This window comes from Vombatus ursinus, unplaced genomic scaffold (genome assembly GCF_900497805.2).
Source record: "Vombatus ursinus unplaced genomic scaffold, bare-nosed wombat genome assembly UNPS02014832.1, whole genome shotgun sequence".
NCBI classification, from domain to species: Eukaryota; Metazoa; Chordata; class Mammalia; order Diprotodontia; family Vombatidae; genus Vombatus; species Vombatus ursinus.
In genome coordinates, this window is record NW_020954610.1 from 38390657 (window position 1) to 38410944 (window position 20288).

Here is a 20288-nt window from a genome sequence, read left to right on the forward strand (position 1 = left end):
GGTCTTTTTCTGAACATTGAACTCAAACAATCAATCTGTGAATATTTATGACAAATACTTAACAATCTCACACTCAATAGAAACTTTAACCTGATTCCCATTCCTCCACCCCCACCCCACGAGTGATTCAAGTCAATTCTCTATTATCTGTACTAATAGAATTGAGATATGACTAAGGAGAATACTTTCCAAATAATTTCTATTTGGTTTTTGTCACGGGTTAGAGCATAGGGGTCAAGCTCAAGGCAATGCCAGCAAAATTCTGGAGGAACCAGATTAAAATGTCTATTACATATACTGTTAATGTGGTACTGAAGGTTGGTTATGTGGGACACCAAGAAATAACCCTGTTGTTTTAAAGCTCTGATGCTGGTGTTTACGAAGTACAGTTAAAGGTTTTGGATCTTTGCAATGGACCAGGGAAGCATGCAACCATAGTCCCAAAGTCTATTGGTATGGGATTCTCTCCTCATTAGTGGAGAACAATGTGGCAGCCTGTTAGGGTCAGGATGGAGTTAGTGACAGCTGCTAGAGAGAGGAAAGGGTCAAGTTCTAGATTATCTTGGGAGTGTCTTCAGGCTCTTCTGACTCTTCAGTTGTTTTGGACACTTAGGACTCCCAGTTTTGAAAGAGAAGACAGATGAGATCAACCTTACTTCCCATTGCTTAAGGGAAAGTAAGACTCTGGGAAAAAGCCTACAGGAGACAAGTTAGCAGGTTCTTCCATGTCCCTATCTCCAGGTGGCTACTCTAGAGACTCCAGGCAATTTCCTCTTGGGTAAGAGCTAAGACTCCTTCTCTTGCTTGAGCTGAGTCACCTCCCTCCCAATGGGAGAGCTCTGTGTTGGTTGATATATTCTCCTATGTATACTTTTTCTGATCTCTGTTTTACTATTAACTTGGATAAATGGGTTTCTTTGCTTTAAATATATATGTGTGTGTATATATATGTGTACATGTATATGTATATATATATATACACATACATATATACACATGTGTGTAAATTGTCAAAAGTTTAACAGCATAATGATATAATACAACATAGATAATGTTAATTTGTAGTTTTCTAAGTTAATGTGTAGTCAAACTGTATTTCACTTTGACACTGATGGCCAACAAAGTACTCATATTTGAATAAGGATCTGATGCCCTGAGAATTCAGTTCAAATTAAATAACAAAGTCACACTATGAAGACAGAACTCCAGAACAGCTAGGAAACTGTTCATTTCACCTTACATTTTTTTCTTACTCAGTATTTCTCTATAAAAAATGGTGTCCCAAAAGCCTTAGCGCAGTTTTAAACTTTAACAGTTCACAGATTTCAAGCTGGCCAGGCATGTAGTCCAACCCCTTCCTTTTACAGATGAAGAAACCAAGTGCCACAGAGGTTAAATGACTTGCCCAAGGTCATACAGAGAGTAAGTACCATAGCTGGGACTTGAACCTAGGTACTCTGAGTTTAAGTTATGCCCTCTTTCCATTCTCTCTCTCTCTCTCTCTCTCTCTCTCTGACTAATGCAAGGTTCTGCCCTCTCTTGAAACTTTCTGTCAAGCAAGGGAAGTGGACAGATGCCTGGGTTCCAAAGGGTTTTGCAGACGACATAAGTGGAAGTAGTCAAAATGCTATTAAATGTTATTAATATTGAAACTAAAATTTGCGGGGAACAAGCCACAATTGGGAAAAACCCACCTGCAGATGCATAATTGTGAAAAAACTGTCCAGGGCCATCCTGGGTTAATTACAACAACCATTATGGTAGAGGTAAAAGAAGAAAACATAAAAAGCAAGTTTATTTAAGGTTCTTTGATTCAACTACACAAACAGGAAAGCTCTGGAGCTTCCAAAGGGAACTCCACCCAACAAACACTTCGGCAGGAAATACCAACGAGTCAGCATCTCAATCAACTTCTATGCTCCCCACACATTCTCATGAGTTGATCATAGTGGAAAGAGCATAGTAAAATCTTGACTGAAATTTACTACCTGAGTGACCTTGGGCAAATCTCCTAACTTCCCTGGGCGTCTCTCAGTTTCCTCATCTGTAAAATGAGGAAATTGGACTTAAGAGCTGACTGTCTCTCTCTCTCTCTCTCTCTCTCTCTCACACACACATACATACACACACACACACACACACATACATATATATGTATATATGCATATATATGGAGAGAGAGACAGCTTTAAGATTTGCAAAGCATTTTACAAATATAAACTCATTTTATCTTCACAACAATCTTGGGAAGTAGGTGCTATTATCATCTCCATTTTACAGATGAGGAAACTTAGGCAGACAGTGGTTAAGTGATTTGATCAGGGTCATATAGCTAGTAAATGTCTAAAGCCAGATTTGAACTCAGGTCTTCCTGACTCCAGGATCAGCATTCTATCTGTCCTGAGGTTCATTCTATCCCTAATTATATGATCTTATAAAATGGAATTCTGAGCTTTGCAAAGCACTTTATATACATTATCTCATTTGATCATATCTTGAAGGTGGATTTTTTTAACATCAAGATTTGAGGAATTAACTTTTCCCTAAGAACTCAACTCCTAACTAAATAAAAGGTCAAACCAAATGTGTGTGTGTGTGTGTGTGAACTTGCATATGTACCAGAACATGAGACATTCCAGTATCCCAGTCTACTTGCAAATATTCCACATGAAGCACTCTATTAGATACAAAATGATGAGAGAAAAAATGGAGGAATTTGTTGTTGTTAAATTGTTTCAGTCATGTCTGACTCTGTGTGACCCCATTTGGGGTTTTCTTAGCAAAGATCCTGGAGTGGTTTGTCATTTCCTTCTCCAGCTCATTTTACAGATGAGGAAACTGAGGCAAACAGGGTTAAGTGATTTGCCCAGCGTCACACAGCTAGTAAGCCAGTACTTCATCCACTGTGCCACCTAAATGAGGGAATACTAAACAATAATTACAATGAACTCCTGATTATTCAAGTGCTGAACTTACAGATTATCCAGCCCCTATCAACTTTTTAATAACCTTACTACATAAAACAAAGGAATGGGATAGAGGCCTAGCCTTAAAGTCAGGAAGACTTGGGTTCAAGTCCTGAATCTGACTACCTATGTGACCATGAGCAAGTCACTTAACTTAGTGCCCCCAGGTAACTCTCGAAGACTCCAAGTTTCAGACAAGTTGTCCATTGTTCTCCCACCAGGAGTTCCCAACACAGATGAAATTACAGTTCCAAACCAAAAACATGCACGCATGTGTGTGCACTAACACTAACACAGAAACACACGTACACACACAGAGAGAGAAAAAGGATGTCAAAAGCCAAATTAGTTTTACCATTAGTTAGCAATTCTAGATAAAAGTTTTATAAAGAATAATAATCAATACTTATAGAGAGCTTCAAAATTTGCAAAATGCTTTACCCTGTTATCTGAAATTCTCAACAATCCTATGAGCTAAGTACATATGTAAGCACTAATTTAGAGATGAAGAGAAAGGCTCAGAAACGTTTAAAAGATAAACATTAGAGGCTGGATTTGAACCCAGATCTTCCAGGTTCCAAGTCCAGAACTCCTATGTACTAGGCCATTCTGCCTCTCCCACAAAAAAAAATTGACTAAAATGAGGATTAGAGTTATGTATGGATTTCATACATCCATAATGCCACAGTGCTTTCTGGAAACCATCTCATAAACAGAAAAATATTCAACATTTTGTTGCTGTCTCTGTTTCCCCTATCTCCCCACTTTAGACAATTGAGAGTTGGCCACCTGTGAATTTATCACACTTTAGTGCCTAACACCTAGCAGATCATTCTCCTTAAAATCCTTGAATTTAGAAAAAGAATCACCCTAACACATGTGATATCAAACTGTGTATTAGGTGGATCTGTTAGGCAGAGGGAATTATTGTCTGCACAACCACTGTGATTAGGACCAACCATTAACTCCTACGGCATTAGGCATCTGCAGTGGGGGACAGACACTAGATCCTCTTCCTTTTCCCTTATGGCAGCAGATGAGGTAACCACTTGGGACTCAGCATCCCCCCTGCTCACAATACCCCGTGCTCAGTTAACAGGAAGATACTCATTTTGAGAAAGTTCTAAAGCATTAGATCATGGGCACTTAATTAGCCTTGGCCAACTTGGATGTACCACTCACTGCCATTGAACCCACCTGGCAAATGATGGATGCAGTGAACCACTGGTCACCATCAGTAAGAGAATATAATCCCCTCAAAAGCAGCCACCAAGATTGTCTTTGAAAGAAGAAAAAAAAATCATTCATTATCATAGGAACTAGGATTTTTTTAAAAAGATCCTCGAGGTGAGAACCAAGGTAAATAATGAATTGACCTCATTTAATGCTTCCTGGAACAATAATCAAGCCTAGAAAGGTGATGACTATAAATTCTTGGTCCATGAGCTTGGTTCAGCATAAGTCAATTTTCAAGCACCATCTTTGGGTCTTTGCCATTGATGGGCAGACGAGAATGAAGATTTATATACCTGTCATGTCACTCTTCTGAAGAGCTCAAGCTCTCTTTCCATACATTGTCTAAGCCGTTCCCATCAGTGAGTTTCTAAGACAGGAAGAGGCAGAAATTTAAATTCTAGATTCATATCTCCTTTGTCAATTGAATTTATATATATATAGATAGATAGATAGATAGATATTATAGATATAGATATAGATATAGATATATTTCTAAGAGGTTGCCTTCTTTTGTGTTTCCTCTCTATACAATGCCTGATTGCTTGGGCCCTATTTATACTTATGGGGAAGTTAAAGCAGGAAACATCTCCATTTTATACAGAGATATTCTAGCAGTGAAAGACAGGAAAGAGTTGCTTTTAATGCTACACATTTAATGACAGCATCCCTGGGGCCTCACCTCTCAGTTGTCTACCCACTACTTCCCTTGACATCCTCAATCCCTAATAATAAAAGGCATGGAGAGGGAGGCACAGTAAGTAGCTGTCTAAAGCTTAGTAGTATTCACTTTTACTGTAGGATTCCCCAGAACAGAGATAGCATAGAGCAGTGGATAGAACGTGGGCCTTGGAGCCAGAAAGACTGGCCTCTGATATATATGACTTCATGACCCTAAGCAAGTCATCTAGGTGCTCTAGGTATCTCTCTAAGGCACCAACCTGTATGAGTAACAGGAATTCTTTCACCTGGAATTTTCCTATACAAATGAAATCATAGATCCAGTCCCCTTCCCTACTCCTATCCCTAATACCCAGAATGGTAAAGACTATAAATTCCTGGTCTGTGGCTAACAAATTCCTGGCTAACAATTCAAATGTTACTAACTCTGCTATTTATTACCTATGCAACCCCGGGCAAATCATTTCACCCCTTGGGTCTCAGTTTCCTCATCTATAATCTGGGTATAGATTTCCCTATCCCTATTTTGTTTGCAGAGCCTTTATGTCCTCAGCTTGTTGCCAGAAGAAGAGGATATACACAGGATTTTTGATCCTTTCTCCCTTGTGATGATTAGCTAAATGGACAATTAGCATCAGCCTTGGCTAACACGGTATAACTTCCAATCCAGTGTCCTGATGATTTGCTATTGTATGATAGCTTGCCCAGTCCACCACACTGGTAGAAAAAGGGAGAGGACAGAGGACATGGGTTCAAATCCTGACTCTGTTACTTTCTATCTGTGTAACTTTGAGCAAGTCACTTAACCTCTGTGGGTCTCAGTTTCCTCATCTCTAAAAATAAAAGAGTTGGACTAGATAGTCTTAGAGTCTAAGATTTCTTCCAGCTCTAAATCTTGCTCCTATGAATCTACTGTGGGTCAGGGCCATGTTTAAGACAAAATTCCTGCATATGGCCCTAGTCCCCAGAACAGTAGGAACATTTTACATAGCTCACTTTATGACTAAGAAATACCAATATTCGAAATATCCTGCCTTGCCTCGGTCTCAGTTCAAGTCATTTCAACAAATACTTTTTTAAGCTACATTAAAAGGTCCTGGGTTAAGCACTGGGGACACAAAAAGGCAAAGTGACCAATCCCTGGCTTTCTCTAGGAATATGTTGTCCAATAGAGGACGAGATAATTTCTACAAGTTAGAATGTGATAAGGGGATAGGAAGGGCTCACTAGCAAGCAATGAGAAATTGGCAAAGGGGATAGCAAATAGCAGAGGGGATACTCATTCACATTTCCACACCAATTCTGGGCTCTTTCGCGATATAGAACCTATTGAGTGAAGTAGGAGTCCATGCAAAGATGGGTATATCTGTTAGTCACCTAACCTCTGTCTCAGTTTCTTCAACTTTAAAATGGGGGAAATAGTAGTTATTGAAAGAATTAAATAAATTAATTTATTTGATTAAATTAAAATTAAATAATATTTGTAAAGCATTTAGCATAGTGCCTGGCATATAGTAGATGCTATATAAATGCTTACCCCCTTCCCCTTTCCCTTTAATATACCTTAAACTAGAAGGACTGGAATCTAATAATACCTTGATGATGCAATGAATTTTTTAAACCATAAGGCAAAGAATATAGAGATAATAGGATGAAAACTTTTATTTCAAAGTAAAATTATAATATATGCTTATAATTGTCTTTAAAATGTACTTGTACAAATAGAAGAAATTATAATAAATTAAAGTTAAATTATTTTTTCAAGTTTTGCATCAGTAAATATACCTGGTCCTCTAATGTTAAATATTCCAGGTCAGAAATATAGGATTAATTTCAAAATGTCATTTATTTTTTGATTGCAGAGTAATACCATCAAACTACTACATGCTTTTTTTTTTCTTAATCAAGGACAAATTACAACTTATCTTCATTAACTTAATTGAAACATATCATGAGCATAGGGTTCTGTTCCAGAAAAGTGGCATTAATGTTTAGGCAGCATTTGAGTAACAAGGAAGCTTGCCCATAAAAAGGAAAACAGGATTAGGAGACAAGAAAAGGGAAGCATGACTTATTAGTAATGTAGCCTGGCTAACAAAATGGGTACTGTATTGGGCACCTGAGGTTCTGTATCCAAATGCTACTTATTACCTATGTGACCTTGGGCAAATCACTTTTCCCCTTGGGTCTCAGTTTCCTCATCTATAAAATTAGGGGGTAGGATTAGATGATCTCTAATATCCCTTCTAATTTTAAATTAAATTCCTTTTAATTTTAAATCCTATGACTTCAGGGAGAAGTGATACTAATAACAATAAAAACAAATGCTTATAGTTTCATAATGATTCAAGGTTTGCAAAGCACTTTCCATATTTTATCTCATTTGATAGCCCAGCACAGCAGAAAAGACATTAGATTTGGCATCAGAAGATTTTAGTTCAAATGCTGGCTTAGCTGATTATTACCTGTGTCACCTCAGGCAAGTCACTTCAACTTTTCAGCAAATCCCCATCAAAGAAGTCTTTTCAAGGCCCTCTTTGAGACAATAAGGGAAGGAAGAAAGGGAAGAAGGAGGCTTATAAAACTTGAAAGAATACTGAAGAGTAAAGATGTCATTAAGACTACTCAGGGGGCAGCTGGGTGGCCCAACGGATAGAGTAATAGCTCTGGAGTCAGGAGGACCTGAGTTCAGATCTGACCTCAGACCTTGCTAGCTGTGTGCCCCTAGGCAAGTCACTTAACCCTGATTGCCTCAAAATAAATAAATAAATAAATAAATAAATAAATAAAACACTCAGCACCTTTCCCAGACCTTGAACTGTCTCTCTACAGCCTTCTTAGGACAAGAGTCAGACTGAGATTAGAAAAACTGAAGGTTTTCTGGACCTGTCTTACTTTCAGCCTAGACCAGTGGATTGATGTGAGTTAGGACCCTTCACACCCTAAAAGTTTACAGCGAATTAGAGGATGACTACCATTCTGTGGCATTACGAAAAGTTCAACAGGAGGCTAATCATCCTCTAAAAGATGCGTGTTTTTGTCTCTGCCAACAAATAAAAGATATGGTGGAAGCCTGAGTTAGTTTATCATAAATTTCCACTGTTTTATATCATAGTTTGAAGCCAGAAGAGAATTAGAGTCATCACGGTAGCACATTCTTAAACTCAGCCCTTAAAAACTAACAGGGCTGAACCTTTGCCAATGCTTTCAACAGGTATGTACTGAGCATCTGCTCAACTCTGTCCTAGGCACTCAGTGAAGATTTGAGTCTGAAATGCCTCATGACTTCTCAATATTATAGTGAGGACACCCGAGCATCCACACTAGGGCACAGTTCCTTTATCTCCAGGGTAGAGGTTTCTTCTTCACAGACTGTTTCTAAAAAACAAGGAACAGTTTTGGTAAACAGAATATTTTGCTGATTCGATTAACTAAAAATAAAATGTCCCACGTGGGGAAGATTGCACAACTTCCAAGTAAGGGCTGGTAATGGGAACTATTAGGTAGATAAAGCTGCTCTGAAAAGTAAATGAGCTATAGCTTTCAAATGTTAAGAGTTGAAATCTGCTAACTTAAAGCTGGATCCCAGAGAGATGGAGTGGGCTTATTTCTTAACACGACAGAGAGATCAGTCTCAGCTTGGTTTTTAACGCAAGCACATACACATTGAAGCTTGCAGAAATGGATAGAGAGCTGGCCTCACAATTGAGAACACATGAGTTCACATCCTGACTCTGCTACATACTGGCTGTGTGACTCAGGGCTAGGCAATCAACTTCTCAGTACCCCAGACAACTCTCTAAAACTATAAATTGAAGAACAGTGGTCTGATCTGCATGGTAGAAAGGGTTCCTTATTGATGAAATCACAGTGAGGGTCTAAAAGAGAGAGAGACAGAGACAGAGAGACAGAGAGAGACAGAGAAAGAGAGAGACAGAGAAAGAGAGACAGAGAAAAAGAGAGACAGAGACAGAGGGAGAGAGACAGAGACAGAGAGAGACAGAGAAAGAGAGAGAGAGAGCGCGTTTCAGACTTTTTAACCTTTGGCCTCAAAAGGACAATCATTGTTTAAGAGGCAGAGTTGTTACTAGAAGTCTTCAGAAGTTCTGAAGTCTAATTCTAGATGTCTAAAAGCTTCCTAAAATAAGTAATTCACTTCTCTGTGGCTTCTTTTCCTAGTATTGGCTAGTATGGGATGAGGGAGAGGGAAGCTCACTAGAGCTGTCACGTGCAAGAGTTGGTCCTTTTAGAATATACATGTATACACATGCACAGCAGTGGTAGTTTGAGAATGTCTTGATCACATAATCTAATGCAATCAATAAACATTAATTAATCGCCTGCTACATGTAGGGTGCAGAGTTAGATACCAGGGACCCAGAGAAAACACAAAACAAGTATATCTCCTCGTCTGGTTTCCTACCTGAATTTGTGCTCAAAGATTAGATCCTCAGAGGACAGCTTTTATTCCCAGACTCTAGGATATCTTGTGGGCTTGCACTTCTAAAACTATAGCTCATATGTCCCCTTAATAGTCAAGCAGTAATGATAATAATAATAATTAGCATTTCTATACTGTTTGAAAGTTTGTAAAGCACTTTACAAGTATTATTTTATCCTCACAACTACAAGAGATACTTGTTCTTATTATATCCTATTCTATCTTATTATATCTACAGATAAGCAACCTAAGGTAGACAGAGGTTAAGTTACTTGCCTGGGGGCCACATATGAACCCAACTCCAAATCCAATGCTCTATTCACTGTACCACCTAGCTGCCTATAGTAAAGGGCTCTAGAGTATATAGGAGGAAAGGGTGATCAATGGCGTCCAATGCAGAATGAAGAATGATATCTGAGAAAAGACTATCAAATTTGGCAATTAAGAGACATTGCTAACTATATAGAAGGCAGTTTCAGTTGAGTGATGAAGGCAAAGACAAAGTAATAAGGAAAAAGTGAGAAGAGAAGAAATGGAAAAAGCGAGTGTAGACAACTCAAGGACTTTGGCTGAGATAGGAAATATAGATATAGGATGAGAGCTTGAGCAAATGGTAGGGTTTAATGAAGGTTTTTTTTTAAGAATAACAGAGACTTAGGCATGTTTGAAGCCACTAAGGAAGAAAACATTAGATGGGGAGGGAAGATTAATGGGGAAAAGAAGATGATTAAGGTTGTGATCTGCTAGAGAAGACTAGAAGGGATATACCTAAGTACACATAGAGAGGTCTTGGTCTTGACTTTGGCCTTGGCAAGGAAAAGGGCTACCTCTCTGTCAGAAACTGGGGGAAAGGAGAAAAGAGTGGGAGATGAGTCACGGAGTTTTGAGATGAAGAGAAGGGGTGCAAAGGAAGCTCATGTTGAATAGCCTCAATTTTATTAGTAATGTAAGAAACAAGATCTTCAGCTGAGAGAGGGCAGGCTTAAGGAAGAAAAGATTTGGAATCACTTCTGTGAAGATTGTGATAGGTAAGCAATTAGGGAGGAATTAAAGGGATTGTCGATGCAATGAAGGCCCAGTTGAGGTTGACAAACATACGTTTGTAATATAACTAGTCAGCACAGTTGTGAGACTTCCTCCAGCTGTGTTCAGTAGTTAATGAGTAAGAACAGAGGAGGCAGATGGTAGGAGTAATACAGGGCTGAGGTTTATTTAGCAAGAGATGAGTGGTGACAGGACAAGGCACAAAGGATTTGAAAGCAGAGGTAAGTGTAGTGTTGAAATGGCCAACTATCGGGCTGAGATTAGAGAGGAAGGGAAATAAAGTTGGAACAGCAATGATGTCTGGGGAAGTCGTGAGAGGTGGAGAAATCGGAGGTTTTGGTGAGGGTGACAAACAGGCTTACTTTCATGAGACATAGGGAGAAAGATATAGAATGATAGGAGGTTATAGTTATGCTAGGGAATTTCAGACTTTCTAACTAGAGAAGTGGAACACTTTTAGGTAATGGTGAAATCTAGTATGTGACCATCCCAAAATGTGGCTGAGGTGGAGTAAAAGAAGAGGTCGTAGAATTTAAGGAGGTTAGAGAGTTTATGGAAGTATGGACATTCAAGTCCCCTAGTATAAGGGTAGGAGCTATGGAAGAGAGAAGGATAATGAGTCTGGTGCTATATTAGAAAAAAGAGAGAGAATGACCCAAGGGTCTGTATTCTATAACCTCCATAATTTGGATTGGGGGGAAATTGTTGATTTAGTGGATTTCAAAGGCCAAAAGATTGCTGAGTAAAGGAGAATCTGGAAGTGACAGTGGAGGGCAAGGGATGTTTTGACTCCCTAAGACCAATGTGTAAGGGGATGTGACAGAAGGTTCAGCCAGTGATAGAAATAACAGACAGGGATGCAATGTTATCAGAAGGGAGCCAAGTTTCAGGGAGGGCTAATAGGTGGAAGGCTTATGAGAGAAAGAAGTCCTGAATGAAAGGGAGCTTGTTCATCATGAAACAGGAATTCTAGGGGGCATAATGGAAGTAGTGGGCAGGGTTGGAGTGGGATATTAACAGAGTAGTACTGAGAGGAATAGGGATGGAATAATGGAGGAAGGAGCTGGGATAGTTTTCTCTTAAATGACCAATGACTAATTAGATTAGCAAAGAGACAGAGAGAAAAACAGGAGAATCCATAGGCATAATAATGAATGGGTAGTAGATGGATAGTGAAGCTTACAGTCTCCAAGAAAAGGGAGGTCACTAGTTGAGAGAGGTAGCTGGTGAAAAGTGGAAGGGTAGTGGGGGGAGCAGGGGAGGGAAAGACCTAACAGTGGCGGGAATGGTAGGTGGTTGTCCCCTAGACAGCAGAGGAGTCTGATCAACAGGGCTTAGGTCTGGGTTCAGCTGCGCCTCCTCCAGGGTGGTTGTAGCCAGTGGTCTTCTTTCCTACTAGTTCTTGATATATAGATACCTTGCCAGTTGGAATCAATTAGAGACCATATAGAATCTGATATATAATTAAGAGCCCTTGATCACTACTGATCCATTGCACTGTAACCCACTTGAAGTCAGATTTAAAAACCTGTCTTCTTTCCAAATAAGGAGCATTTAAATGCTGTAATTCTTGCCAAGAATAATAAGAATAGCATCAGAAGACAACATCCAGTATATTCCAATTGCAATGACACTCAGGGAACTAAATAAATAAAGAAAAAAATCATAAAAAACTACTCAAACTACTAAACTCAAAAAACTACTCAAAAAAATTCCCTAGTTAGGTTGTATACTTACTTATTGAATACACTTTGACATCACTGGTTAAAGTGTTGACACTCCAGCTTTACCAGCTTTGTAATATGAGACATACATACTCTGGAATCATAGAAACCACTTAGGTACATTTAAAAGTTACATTCCTTTAAAAGTGACCAGAGGTAGGGCTAAGATGGCAGAGTAGCAGGAGGAAGACCAGCTGAGTTATACTCTATAACCCCTCTATACAGATCTAGAACATGTACCAGTCTGGATCCTGACTGGGAAATCCAAGAAAAAAATCCCAGCAAGTCATTTTTGGAGCCCAGGTAAGCAAAGAGAGTTATACAGAAGGTATGCAGACACACAAGATAGAATCCAGCCAGGAAGAACTTCATGGAACATTCCAAAGCAGGGAGAGACTAAACACTAGGGCAAAAAGAGGTTCCAGACCCAGCACAGAGGTCCTGACCTTGTACCAAGTACAGGAAAAGGTGCCAACTGGTAGCACTGTCACTGACTACCCAGTGCCAAGTCACAGATCTAAGGAGGAGACCTAAGGGGCCATTCCAAGCTAAGGAATGACTGCAGGCCCTAGACTATGTACTAAGCAAACAGCAGCTGTGTGGCTGTGTGACCCTGTCCTCAGTAATGGAGTAAAAGTCTCAGCTTTAGCCTCCAGCCCATTCTGAAGTCTCTTGGAACTCCAACCAGGGGCAAGCCTACAAGTGTGTTGCTCAGACCCAAACCCAGGTCAGGAACTTTCAGAGCTCAGACCAGGAGGCAATGACCAGATTTTGCCCTTGATCAGACTACTCCGAGAGCACTTAGAGCTTGCAAGTCCCCAGGTTGAGCTATCTGAAACCCTGGAATAATATAATACTCAATATTCCAAGAAAGCAGCAGAGGAACTCTAAAGAACACAAATTCAGATCAGGCATTCCCTCCAGAAGTCCAGAGAGCCTGGCCATAATATAAATTCCAAAGTCAGGAAGTAGGAAGAATAAGAAAAAAAAAAAGAATCTCACCATAAAAAATTTAAAAATTATTATGGTGACAAGAACTCTCAATATACAAATCCAGAAGAAGAGAATCATTCCCAAAAATCTATAAGCAAAACATTAAAGAAAAGCACAGTCTGGGCATAAATTCAACTAGAATTCCTGGAAGAGATGAAGTAAAAGTTTAAAAAGAAAGTTGAATTTTTTTTTTAGCTCTAGGGAATAATATCAGAAAAGAAATGAGAATTATAGAATAAGGAATTAGAAAGAGAATTAATAGTTTATCACAGATACAAAACCCCACCAAAGCTTAAAAAAAATGCCTGAAAATTAGAATGAACCAAATAGAAGATAATCATTCCATAAGACAACAACAACAACAAAAAAAATTAAAGCAAAGCCAAAAGACTGAAAAAAATAGAAGAAAATATAGGATATCTCATAGGAAAAACAACCAACTGGGAAAAAAAGATGGAGGAGAGCTAATTTAAGAACCACTGCACTACATGAAAGCCATAACAAAACAAACAAACAACAACAACAAAAAAAAAGAGCCTAGACATCATATTTCAAGATGTCGTAAAAGGAAACTGGCCAACTCTCTTAGACCCAAAGGGAAATGTGGAAATACAGAGAATCTACCTGTCACCATATGAAAGAAATCCCCAAATGAAAACTCCATGAAGCTTTATAGCCAAAATCCAGAGCTTCTAGGTAAAAAAAAAAAACTGCAAGCAGCTAGAAAGAAAGAATTCAACAACTAAGGGGCCACACAGTCAAGATCATACACAATTTAGTAGCCACCATTATAGTGGAGTAGGAAAATACAATATTCCAGAAGTTAAAGAATATAGGCTTATAACCAAGGATAACATAACCCAGCAAAACTGAGTATAATCCCACTAGGGGGAAAAAATGACTCTTTAATGAAATAGAAGACTTCCAAGCATTTCTGATTAAAAGAACAGAGCTGTATAGAAACTGAGGTGCAAACGCAAGAGTCAAGACAAAACACAAAATGGTAAAAGATGAGGGAATCAGCATAAATGACTAAACAAGGATAAATTGTTTACTTTCTAATATAGGGAAATGATATATGTGCCCTCTCTGAACCCTACCCATCATCAGGGAAAATAGAGTCTAATTAGGCAGAGGACCTAGGAATGATTCTGTTGTCTTGATGATCTTAAAAGAAGAACGGAAAGGGTAAAGAGGAATGAATACTTTAGTGGAGAAAAGGGAGAGGAAGGATGGGGAAAATTATCTCACATAATCAGGATGTGTAAGTAAAGTCTATATAAACAAAAAGGAAGGGATTCTGGGGACAGGCAATATATGAACCTCACTGTCATCTGAACTGGCCAAACAAGGGAAGAACACATAACATACAAATACAATATATACACTTATACACAAATATACATATAAAGTTGGATACAGAAATACATTTTACTCAAGGAAAAGAAGGAAAGGAGAAGAGGAAGAGGAGAAAATAAGAGAGAGGGCAGATTAAGGGAAGGACTAACCATAAGCAAAGCAAACTCTAAGAATGTACAAAAATACTTACAGCAATGCTTTTTATAGTGGCAAAAAACTGGAAACAGGGGTTACCTATCAATTAAGGAATATCTGAACAAGGTATGCTACATGAATATAACAGAATAATATTTTGTTCTAAGAAATGGTGAAGGGGATGGTTTAAGGGAAATTTGGGAAGACTTTTAAGAACTAATACAAAGAAACAGAACAACTTGTACAATAACAACAATATCATTAAGACAAACATTTTGAAAGGTTTAGGAATTCTGATCAATACAATGACTAACCAGAGGATTTATATGAAACAAACTACACCAGGCTCTGGCAGACTGGAAAGACGTCAGGCATAGACCCAGTGTCAAATTCTGTGTCTATAGGTGATGACCTAGCTAAGCTTGGAGAGACACACCACCAATCAACAAAAGCAACAAACGTATTAAATGACTACTATGTGCTAGGCACTGGGGAATACAAAGATAAAAGCAAAGATTTTTTTCAATTCTTTGTATAACAAGACTGACAAGGTGGGTTGAAGCCAAGATGTGAAGGGCTTTACATACTAAACAGAGGAGTTTACATTTAATACTAATGATAATAAAGAGATGTAAGCAATATGATGGAGGACTAGATATTTTCTCTGTTTCTCATAACCTCTCAAACCTCTCCAAAACGGCAACTATGTGCTGAAGATAAAGCAACTTCAGCTGTCTCCCTGGATACCTGGAATCCAAAAGGAGATTTAAAACAAAACAAAACAAAACATGAAAAATGTAATAAGGAGCCACTGGAATTTACTGAGCAGGGAATTAACACGCATAGACTTTTACTTTGGGAAAATCACTTTATCAGTTGTGTGGAAATGTGTGTTCCAGCACTTAATACAGTGCTCAGCACATAGTAGGTGCTTAATAGATGTTTATTGACTATGAAATGGAGGACGGATTACAGAGGTGAGAGACTTGAGGTAGGGAGACTAATTAAGGAGGCCATTGCAAGAGGCCCAGTTAAAATGTGTTGAGAGATTGAACTAAATGGTTCATTTGGCCACCCAAGGAATGGCCACCAAGTCACAGGTTTTTTGTTTATTTGTTTCACCAAAGCAATTCATTAAACCAGGTACTAAAGAACAAAAGGGCTGTGATTGCCTCATACAAAATCACAGGCATTGAAGTAAGGACCAAATATTAACAACTAATGGTTTCTCACAATCACTAAATAATAAAATTGAAAGGGATAAAAAGAAACATGATTGATACAACTTAAAAAAATAACACCAGAATGTTATTCCTGGAATGTTATTATAGGAAGTTCCTGGTCTTTTCTCCCTCTGCCCACCAAACAACGCTGACACATCTAAGATTTATGCATTCATCCGCTCATCAAGTATTTATTAAGAACCTACTTTTCCTCAGACACTGTGCTAGATGCTGAGGATACAAAGACAAAAAATGAAAAGAGGGAAGAAAAGAAAGAAACATTCTCTGCCCTCAAGAAGCTTACATTCTGGGCTTTATATCTTGAGGTGGTCATCCTGATGAAAACACAGCTGTTTAATCATATCTGTCTGTGACTTACCTCTGTTTCCAAATAGTTTGATTCCATCCAAAGCATATTGATGTACTTTTTGGCTTAAGATTAGATTTGGATTTTTAAGTTACAAAGTGTATCAAGGAAAACTGCTCAGATTATATGAAGACTAAGGTGGGGGGAGCTATTTCCCCTTACTCTTTTTACAACATATTTTTAAGCCAAGTATTTGGGGGAAACACTGCAAAATCCAACATTCTGTTCTACCCTATCTGTTAAATAATAAATATACGCTTCTACATCAGCCCATCAATTACATCATGGCATTAGCTCTCCCTTCATCCCCAAGCCTCCCAAAGTTCCTTTCACATTGTTTTCCTTATAAATTACGGTAGAAACTATTATAGGAAAACCTCAGCAGGTTTGTCCCAAACTGAGTAGCACGTTTGAATAGTTAGTGTGAAATCAAAGCATGGGGAGTGGGGCCATCTGTGAGTTTGTTAGTGTCTTTGAGATGGTTATTAAACTGTGGTACATTGTAAAGGATGCTGAGAGACATGCCCCCAAGCCAAGTGTCATTTGAGGGCCCTGGAGAAAGCCGATCCGAATAGCCTGTGACTCTTTAGAGCTGGTTCTCTAGGGTTTGCACCTTACTCCACACTTGGCATCAGGAGAGCCTGGTTTCAACTTGTAAACCTTGAGGTGTGAGCCTCATTACTGCCTTCCTGCCTGGGCGTTTTTGTTATGTGTCTGGAGTTGAACTAGGCAAGCTGTTCAAAGCAGGTGGCACCCTTTAACAACATGAGTCAACAGCAAGCAATTGCAAACTGGCCTAGGAGGCCAAACCACTGAAAGTGCCCGGGAACAACAGCTGGACTTGAACTAATAAAAATGACTTTGGAGCAATTTGCAAAACTCTCAAGTGCTAGGCAAACATGCCACCTCTTGTAAACCCCAGAGTGAACCTGCACGAGTTCCTCAGCCTGGCCACAGGGATACCGGAGAGCCAATGAACTCTGTCTGTACTGCCCTTTTTCTTCCCCTAGTGACAAATTGCCGTCACCTTTCCCGCCACCTTTCTACCATGGGCTGTCATTTTTCTAACTTTATTCCGTTTACTATGAATTATGATTCCTCCCACTCCACCTCATCTCACTCTTCATTTTAGCCAAGATAACATTTGGAAAAAATGCTGGATTTGAAGTCAAAAGATGAGAGGTTGTGAGTGAAGTGAGCAGATTCAAGAGAACATTGTACACAGTAACAGCCACATTGTGTGATGATTAACTTTGATAGACTTAGCTCTTCTCAGCAATGCAAGGATCTAAGACAATTTCAAAAGACTCATGATGGAAAATGTTGTCCACATTCAGAAAAAGAACTATGGAGTCTGAATTCAGATTGAAACATACTATTTGCTCTCTCTGTCTCTTTTTTTTTCCTCTCTCGTTTCTTCCATTGGTTCTAATCCTTCTTTACAACATGACTAATGTGAAAATATATTTAATATGAATGTTTATATAGTCTATACCAGATTGAACACCATCTTGGGGAGGGAAGAGAGAAGGAAGGGGGAGAAATTTTAGAACTCAAAATCTTTTGGAAGTGAATGTTTAAAAGTAAAAATAAATAAATAAATAGATAGATAGATAAATAAATAAATAAGATGAGGATTTATATTCCATCTCTGCTATTTCTCTGTCACCTTAGGCAAATCACTTAACCTCTCTAGGCCTCAGTTTCCTCATCTGTAAAATGAGAGGGTTAAACTGAATGTCCTTGGGGGTATTCTAGCTTTAAATCTATGCTGTTAGGTTTCTATGACCTTTCCTTCTGAAGTGACTAAAGAGAAACACAGAATAGGAGGTGGCTAGAGCATTCAATTGTACAGACTGTTATAAAACTTCAGCCATTTGGAAGACAGCTAAACAACCCATCTTCAACCATGGCTCAGAACCTAAATAAGAAACGTGAAGATTCCAGTTTCCACACTCCAGACTTTCCCCATCCTACCCCTCCTTTCCTCTATTAAATGGATCAGGATGTACTGACCAGTGTTTACATCATGGCAAATGAGGAGCTCAAGATAAGCCAGTTTTTTTGGGGAACTCACAGCTGTATAAGCCACAGAAGGTTACAGTAGTGATTAATTGGTAGCCAGACCAAAATTTAGCTTATATGCCTATAATTAGAGCTCAGAACAGCCCAGATCTTAATAATTTTTCCAAAGGATTCACATACATAGATTAAAACACATAGGTTTGGTCAGACTAGGAAAGTTATTTTATTTAAAACAAACAAACAAACAAACAAACAAAATCTGGAGAAAGCAGCATGGTCTAGCATGCAAAATGCTAGATTTAGAGCCAGAGGGCCTAGGTTCAATTCATATCTCTTTTACTAAACCTAGTGTGACCTAGGGAACATCACTTGAGCTTTCTGGGACTCAGTTTCCTTATCTGTATAATGAAAGAGTGGAACTATATGTTCTTTAAAGCTCCTCCCAGATCTCTGTCCACCATTAATTGGTCCCATGAAAAGGGTAAATAGCACCTTAATTTGGTGTTCATTCAAAGAAGAGCTAGACAGCCTACAAAAAACAAGGACAGCTGATCAGTACAGGATTACACTGAGAAGGGAAAAGAACGGCTAACCGAGTTCTTACACAGGAGCCATTTTTCTTTGACTCTTCTCAGCCTGCCTAAGTAGCTCTCTTGGAACAAAGCCCATTCAACTTAGAAGATCCAGAAGGGACTCTCTTCTCTCCTCTGTGCTCTGGACTGTGTAAATTTCAAAGGTTGAAAAGAAGACTTGGCTGTTAACCTCACTACTCTTCTGTTATCTCAGGAATCCATAAAGCATTCATAACAAACAATATATCCAAGGTCTCACAGTAAATTCCAGGTGGATCTGACCCCTGCCTCTTCAGCCTCGGATTCTGTAACCTGGACCCCCTTTGCTTCTTCACCCTTTCCAAATATATCACCATTCACACTGTCAGTCAGTCAGTCAGTCAGCATTTATTAATCACTTACTATGTACCAGGCACAGTGCTAAGCTCTGGGGATACAAAGAAAGGCAAAAACCCAAGATATTTGATTGTCTCTTGCCCTCAGAGATGAAGCTGTTACTTATCATTTTTCACCTCAGTCATGTCCAACTCTTTGTGACGCCATTTAGGGTTTTCTTGGCAAAGATACTGGAGTGGTTTGCCATTTCCTTCTCCATCTCATTTTACGGATGAGGAAACTGAGATAAACAGGGTTAAGGGACTTACCCAAGGTCACACTGCTATTAAGTGTTTGAGGCCAAATTTGAACTCAGGAAGAGGAGTATTACTGACTCTAGGCCTGGCACTCTAAACACTAAGCCACCTGGCTGCCTCTCATTTTTCATTGCCAAACTCAAAATGTCTGAGTTCATATCTGAGTCCCCTAGAGTGGTAATGGCTCATTTTAACTATCATTCCACCTCTTTCTCTGGCAACACCCATTGTGTCCCAAGATCAAGTCCAATTCCATGACTAGAAAAGACTGGGAGTTAAGTTTTTCTTAATTTTGGAAGATTTCAAAGGTTGAACTCAGAGGTAAGTAGCTGTTAGGCTGTATTTTCACCAGCACACAGTCATAACATAATTAGACATCTCTAGATAGAATCACTTCCCCTTCTACGAACTTTCAGAACCTAGATTTCCTGCTACATACCTCAAATTGCTCTTCCTTTTTCTTCCTGTGCCAACCTCTAATGTCACTGAACCTCAAAATGTCTAGCTCTCTTAACATTGCAAATTGAGCAATGCCTGGTGAAGCTCCTTGCTTTGTGGTAAGTGTGGAAAATTGAAAGGCATTTCATTCACCAAGCATTCCCTTAGCATCTACCATCTGGAATGCAGTGGATACAAGTACAGTCCCTGACCTGAAGGAGCTTCCATTCTTATGCAAAATATTTCACACACATGAATTCAGTTTACTATCACTACAAAGCTAATTGGGTGAAGGTGCCTATTTTTAGAGCATAGAATACTGAAATAGAATCATTGGCTTATTATCAATGTCAACTCACTCTTCCCTAGGAGGAAAGCTTCCCAATCAGTGGAGACAACCAAGTTCTTTTTTCTAGTCTTTCATCCAACTACTGTTTCACTAGCCTTACTTCATT